This window comes from Eucyclogobius newberryi, unplaced genomic scaffold (assembly GCF_026437365.1).
Source record: "Eucyclogobius newberryi isolate DKJ021-1_F unplaced genomic scaffold, fEucNew1.0.hap1 SCAF_9, whole genome shotgun sequence".
In the NCBI taxonomy this organism is placed as follows: domain Eukaryota; kingdom Metazoa; phylum Chordata; class Actinopteri; order Gobiiformes; family Gobiidae; genus Eucyclogobius; species Eucyclogobius newberryi.
This window is the reverse complement of record NW_027316532.1, coordinates 20,564,732-20,570,847: the sequence shown is the minus strand read 5'-3', so window position 1 is coordinate 20,570,847 and position 6,116 is coordinate 20,564,732.

The window sequence follows — 6,116 nt, the reverse complement described above, 5'->3', positions numbered from 1 at the left end:
ACCCTTTTACTTGCATTACAGACCCTTACCGACCCTTTTACTTGCATTACAGACCCTTCCAGGAGCGACACAGCCTGGTACTCATGTAAACATTCTACTCATTCATTTAAATGAGGCAGCAAATAAAAAAAAAACACAAATTTCGACGTTTGTAGAGCGCGCACAGATGGTTGTTGTTTACACGTTTGTCATTTGGCAACAGGTATTAAAAGTCTAATGTTTTCCAGCTCCAGTTTAATGTAATGTTCACTAATATTTGCAGGTTTTGTGGCGCTCGAAACAAAACCGCTGTGGCCCGCTACGTTTTTGGTGAATTCTTGTGCGTAAACGTTTATCACGCAGCTGTTAGCATGTACGTTGCTAATCGCTAGTCCAAAGCGAGGCTCCGGCGTCTCTCACGTCGGGCTCGAGGGGTCGCCACAACACCCCGTACTTTTCGTAACCTGCTATGTTTGGAGGCTAACGCTAACGAGCCAGCGCACGGAACACTGGAAGGGTCTGTAGATGTTTTTACTGATTTCGCACACTGCACGATATTGGCAAACGCTGCGGCGCCGCACATGTTCTTCTGCCGGTCCCGGAGCAAACCGCCGCCGTGGCCTTTTTTGTAAGAGTTTCCCTGAGCGTTGTGTGAAAACAGTCGGATCACGTCTGACGTATTTGTACCGTTTGTGACTAAAGTGACAGCTCGGCACAGAAGGAATCACCTTTGCTCCGCCCCTTCGAACGCTTTTCTGTGCTTTTGGTTTTTGTTGGCCTTCAACACCTCTGCGATTCCTATGCAAATATGAAAAAAAAGCTCGGAAAGGAAATGTTTTAAAGTTGGAATTGTTGTTTTTTGTAAGTAAAGCTGGATTCGTGCTTGTGCGGTTTAGAAATCCATTTACACCGTGACGCTGCCAAATTTGAAACGTTGAAAGGTGCGCCGACTTCCTCTAAACATGCCGTCTACAGTTTATTCTATCACAGGAGTTTTTGTTGCTTTATCTTGGCAAAGGACAGCTCACCAACTAATCAGAAAAGTTACATAGTGCACCTTTACGGAAAAAAAACAAAGTGATTTTACAGGGTCGAATTGTAGCGTTTTCAGTGTTATTTTCTTACAAACTCCCTGTTTCGCCTTATTTTTTAAATACTTCTTGTCTTTATATCATGTTATTTATGTCATCGCACATTTAATTTGCCTGTTTTGTTCCGTTTCGTTCAGCATATGAGAGAATAAGCATATTTCTTCTTCTATTTTGATTTATGCGACAACAGCAAAAAGAAGAAGGGAAGAAGTGCGTTAGCTGAAGATTAAGGGAGTGAATCGTAAATGTAATCTCCCTTTTACATAGAAATACATACGACAGTCTTTGTTGCGAGTGCAGTTTGGATTAGATGCATGGTCAGGTCATAGAGATTCCGAACCGTTTTGAGAGATTCAGCCAGTTTCAGACGATGGGCAAAGGCGTGTTTCCGTTCGGATCGACTACTGCCCTCTACAGTTTCATTTTGCCTGCATTACTGGGGGACTTTTCCCTCATTTTCTTTCTTGCAGCATGACTCGTTTTGTTCCGGGGTCGTCGTGCTTTACGGGTTATTGTGTCGGCGGCGTAATGTCCGTCACGATCCTTTCCATCTCTAAGGGTCAAATCGTGGTCGGGCTGTTTTAGCTTCAGTGGTGCTTTTGACAATCAACGAGAAACAAAGAGACGCACGGATCCAGCTTCACTTTGCACTTTGTTTTTTTCTACCTCTGCTTTTTGACCACGTCTGACGCTAAAGGGATCGTTTTGCAGTTTAATGAGACCAATTCCCTCAAGTACTCAAAAGACGCGCCATGCAACGCCTGATTCACCCGGCATTTTTCCAATTACAAGTCTTATTATTGCTCAAAAACACAGATTATTCTCGTGATCAGGCTCTTCTTTCCACAGATCTGACCTGTAATGCTTAAATTGCGTAATCTGCATCAGAAACGTTATGTAGTGCAACTTTTAAGATCTTTATTTGAGCTTTGGTCCATTCTTATGTCAATATTTCCATGTTAATATAGTGCTTATACTAAATTTTATTTCCAAAACTACAATCGCATAATCTCAAGAACACGTTTTCTTACTTAAAAGCACTTTAAGCTTAGTTCTCATGGGTTTTAATCTACCAAAGCGATTGATAACATATCCTTTAGTGGTGAAAAGATGAAAATAAAACAGATTTAAACCTAGTCAGAACCATTTAAATTTGAAGGCAAACAATGAAAAAAATTGATTGAGCGATTACGTTTTGCAACTTTCTTTAGCTACAAAATCTACCTGGACGATTGAGGGAAATGCAGACAATTAAACCTGAAAACAGAGCCACCAAGACGTCTTTTATGGGATTATCTGACTGAAAAACTGAAGGAGAACTCATTACAAAACACAAAATCATCCCTTTACGTTTGAACTTGCTATTGTTACACGTTTTGTCGTTCTGATGTTGTACTTTGTGCACATACATGGAGTACAATGTGTTTCTGAAGGTTTGAATCCCCCAAAATCCTAGATCCACATCCCTCCACTGCTAATATAGAGACATATTGCGCTAAATCAGCCACAACACGGGATACTCCTCACCGTTAGCTCGATTCATGCATATCTGTGTAACCCTGTGCTCCGTTCCGCAGTTTTCAACAGGAAGTCGATGGACCCGTTTCTGTTATCGATTTACAAAGTGATTTACAACGAAGAAGATGTAAAATCGCTGACAGTTTGTTGCTCAAAAACAGAAAAAAAGGCATTATGCGTGCTCTTCGAACTGCCTAAACACTCCTGCTCAGCCTGTACATAGCCTAGCATGACTTCGAACCTCGCGGTCAGAAACGCCGAGAAAAGGCCCGTTTCGGTCATCGTGCGCTTCAGTTTCACGCAACATATCGCTCTAGCGCATGCTCGACGTCGCATCCTTCCGCCTCCGCTGATAAACGAATGTATCTCGCGTGCTCTCGGACCGTCCCGTTGTAGCATACCTCCGCAGCCCCCATCGGTTCGACGGCGCGAGCCCGCGAATCTCGGGCCCCCGTGGTAGTCCTGTAGCCGCACGACTCCGCGGACCACGTATACGGGGTCATCGCTTTGCCGAGGTCCGTTTCTGTTGCAGCGTGTCGTGTGGCCCTGGTTCACCGAGCAGATCCAAGTAAACGTACAGATGCAGGATGGTAAAGTCGCACAAGACTACTGAAAATGTGCACCGTGGTAGGTAAAAATCGAGCAGATATCATGAGGACAACCTCGACCAACTCTAATTGCCGTAAAAGTGGGACGATTTGGGATCTTTGGTGGAGAGTGGAGGGACAAACAGATCTTTGTTCTACAGTTTTTCCATCCCATTCAGGCCTGTGTTGAGTACTTTTTCTGAAATGAAATAGGATGCGTTCATTGCTAGGAAAAAAAGGCTCGGCATATCCTGTTTCTTATCCAATTTCAAAGGTGTGATGGGCTGGAAATGTGGAGCAGAGGCCTAAAGGTGGTCACTACCTACACTTACATCTGGAATATTACAGTAGTAGTAGTTGCTTTAGAAGGATTTAGAAAGTGTACCGCCGTTTTCAGATCAGAGTTCAGTTTGTTACAGGATATAATCGATAAAACTGATGAAAAAATAAGCAAAGATACAACCTTGACTTTAGGTTTTCTCTCCATTTACCCTTAGACGACTCACTGTCCGTTGTCGAGAATGTCCAGAATGTGAAATACTAAAGCTAATATCAAAGCAAGATACTAAAAATAAGTCTAATTTTGAAGGTTTAGAATCAGTCATGACTTAAGACAAATGACTTTACAGCTCAAAATACAAAGAATTGACATTTCTCATGTTTAAACAAATTAAAGCGTATTGAAACTGCGCTAACCTCTTTAGAAACGTGTTCAGAGTTCGCCTCATGTCCAAATGTCCTAAACCGGGAGCTGCTTGTGTGAACGGGGCCCCTCTCCATCGCGCTCGTGCCGTGCCGTTCGTCCTGTAGTGGCTTTGCACTTTATTTGTCGGGATCCTGGACCGCGAAGGCTCCACCCGACGTGAACGCTGACTGTTCGACACCAGATTAACCCTCTGCAGATGTTCTAAAAGAAAAAAGAGATAGAAACCCTATATTTTTCATTCATTTTGAAGCTCTATTTTGGCTTGTCTCGTGTTTGTGTGGATATTTTCGGCGATGCAAAACTACAGCGGAAAGGGCTTACTCCGGCGCAGCGTCCGCTCGCGAGGCAAAAGGAACGCTGCAAATTTGTCTTTTCTTTTTCGTTTGTCCCTTTTTGTTAAAGTGAGTGACGCTCGGTCGGCCTTAGCAGTTCGACTCGTCTCCATACTGCCATGAAGTGAGATCGGCATCGTTTAGGCGAAAAGCTGGAGTAGTTTATCACGACTGCAGATGAATTTTGGCAGCTAATTAATCGTCCGGAAACGTGAAGGCATATGACTATATTCCGATAAAGTTGTCGTGTTGAGATTGTCTCTTGATCGGTGAGAGACTTGTAGTCAAAGAGCCAAGGTTTAGTCTTACGTAGAGCAACTTTTGACAGCAGCACGGTGTAACTTTTGCCCCTTTTCGACGCGACAGTCGGACTGGTCTCAGTGGTCAGGGATTTAAAGGTGCACTGTGTCACTTTACTGATAACGTCTCGTCTCAGCGGAGAAGTTCTTTTCTTTTATACCGTATTTTCCGGAGTATAAGTTGCACTGGACTATAAGTCGCACCAGCCAAAAAATGCATAATAGAGAAGAAAAAAACATATATAAGTCGCACTGGAGTGTGAAATGCAGTTGTAAGTGTGAAAATAACAAATAATATCACATATAAGTTGCTCCGGAGTATAAGTATATAAGTATAAATATAAGAATAAGTCGCACCCCGGCCAAAACTATGAAAAAAGGTGCAACTTTTAGTCCGGAAAATACGGTATCTCGCATTAGTCGAGTACAGGTGTTCAAGACAGTTTAGTTTTATTTAGTTACATTACATTTAGTTACTTATTGATTTGTCAGGAACCATATACAAACACATTAATCTCATACAAAATATGCACAAATAAGTTAAACCATTGCAAAGTTCTATAAGAGTTTATATATCAGTTTATAGTGAAGAAAACATTGAATAATGTACGAATGCTCGACAATTTAACAGCGTAAACGAGTGTAGGAGAACATCTACAGTGTTAACTGGACTGATGCTGGCGCAGTTGATCGTCTAGAATCGCCTCTCCGCAGATCTGACCCGTAACTTGGCCCGGAGACTCGTCGCCGTGGACACAGACGCGTTCGACGACACCAGCGTTTGCACTTTCGACGCTAGAATCGACACCAAATCCGATTTCAAACAGACAAATAGACGCGCAGTTTACATCCCGTCGTTTCGCGGCCGTGTTTTTGTCGATTTCGCGATGCAGCGCCATGACAACAGTGTAATATTCTAAATGTGTCCAGCCGTGTAGAGCAATATCAACACCATAAATTAGAAAACGTGGCATTGACACTAGTGGAATCGACACGTGAAAAAGTACACAGTGCTCCTTTAAAGAAAAAAAAATTGTCCCTGTTCTAAATAATAAAACTTTATTGCTTCGTTCATACGTTTTATACCTTTTTTTTTATTTCTTTTGTCAATAAAAAGCCACTGTATTTGCATAATCGCCTAAAACAGAGCGTCTTTTACCTCCGTCTCATCAAAAGAGGCGCGTCCGGGCACAAAGTTACGCAGTGCTGCTTTACTGTGCTAGGCAGTAACGTGTAGTGCTATAGTCCAAGTCGACTCCTGCAGTTTTAAGCTTCACACGTGTTTTCGTCCCTTTAACGACAGGGTTTTATAAGCGACTCCTCCGACAAGTAAAACCATCTATAGAAAAGTTAAGTTTACGTTCCACTTGAAGCTTGTAGTGAGAATAGCATTATATCATTGTTGTCCTGTAAGTCGTAGTAAAAAAAATCTGTAGGTATTTCTTTGTTGCCATGTGAACCTCCTCCCGTGACCATACGTTTAAAAGAAAATGTCGATTCAATTGAATGTTTAAGACAGGTTTTTCTCTGTGGTTACAAACGGCGCTGATTAAAAGCTGTCTGGTGTCATTTGACGACGTAAAACGCAGCCCGTCGCTGTGGAA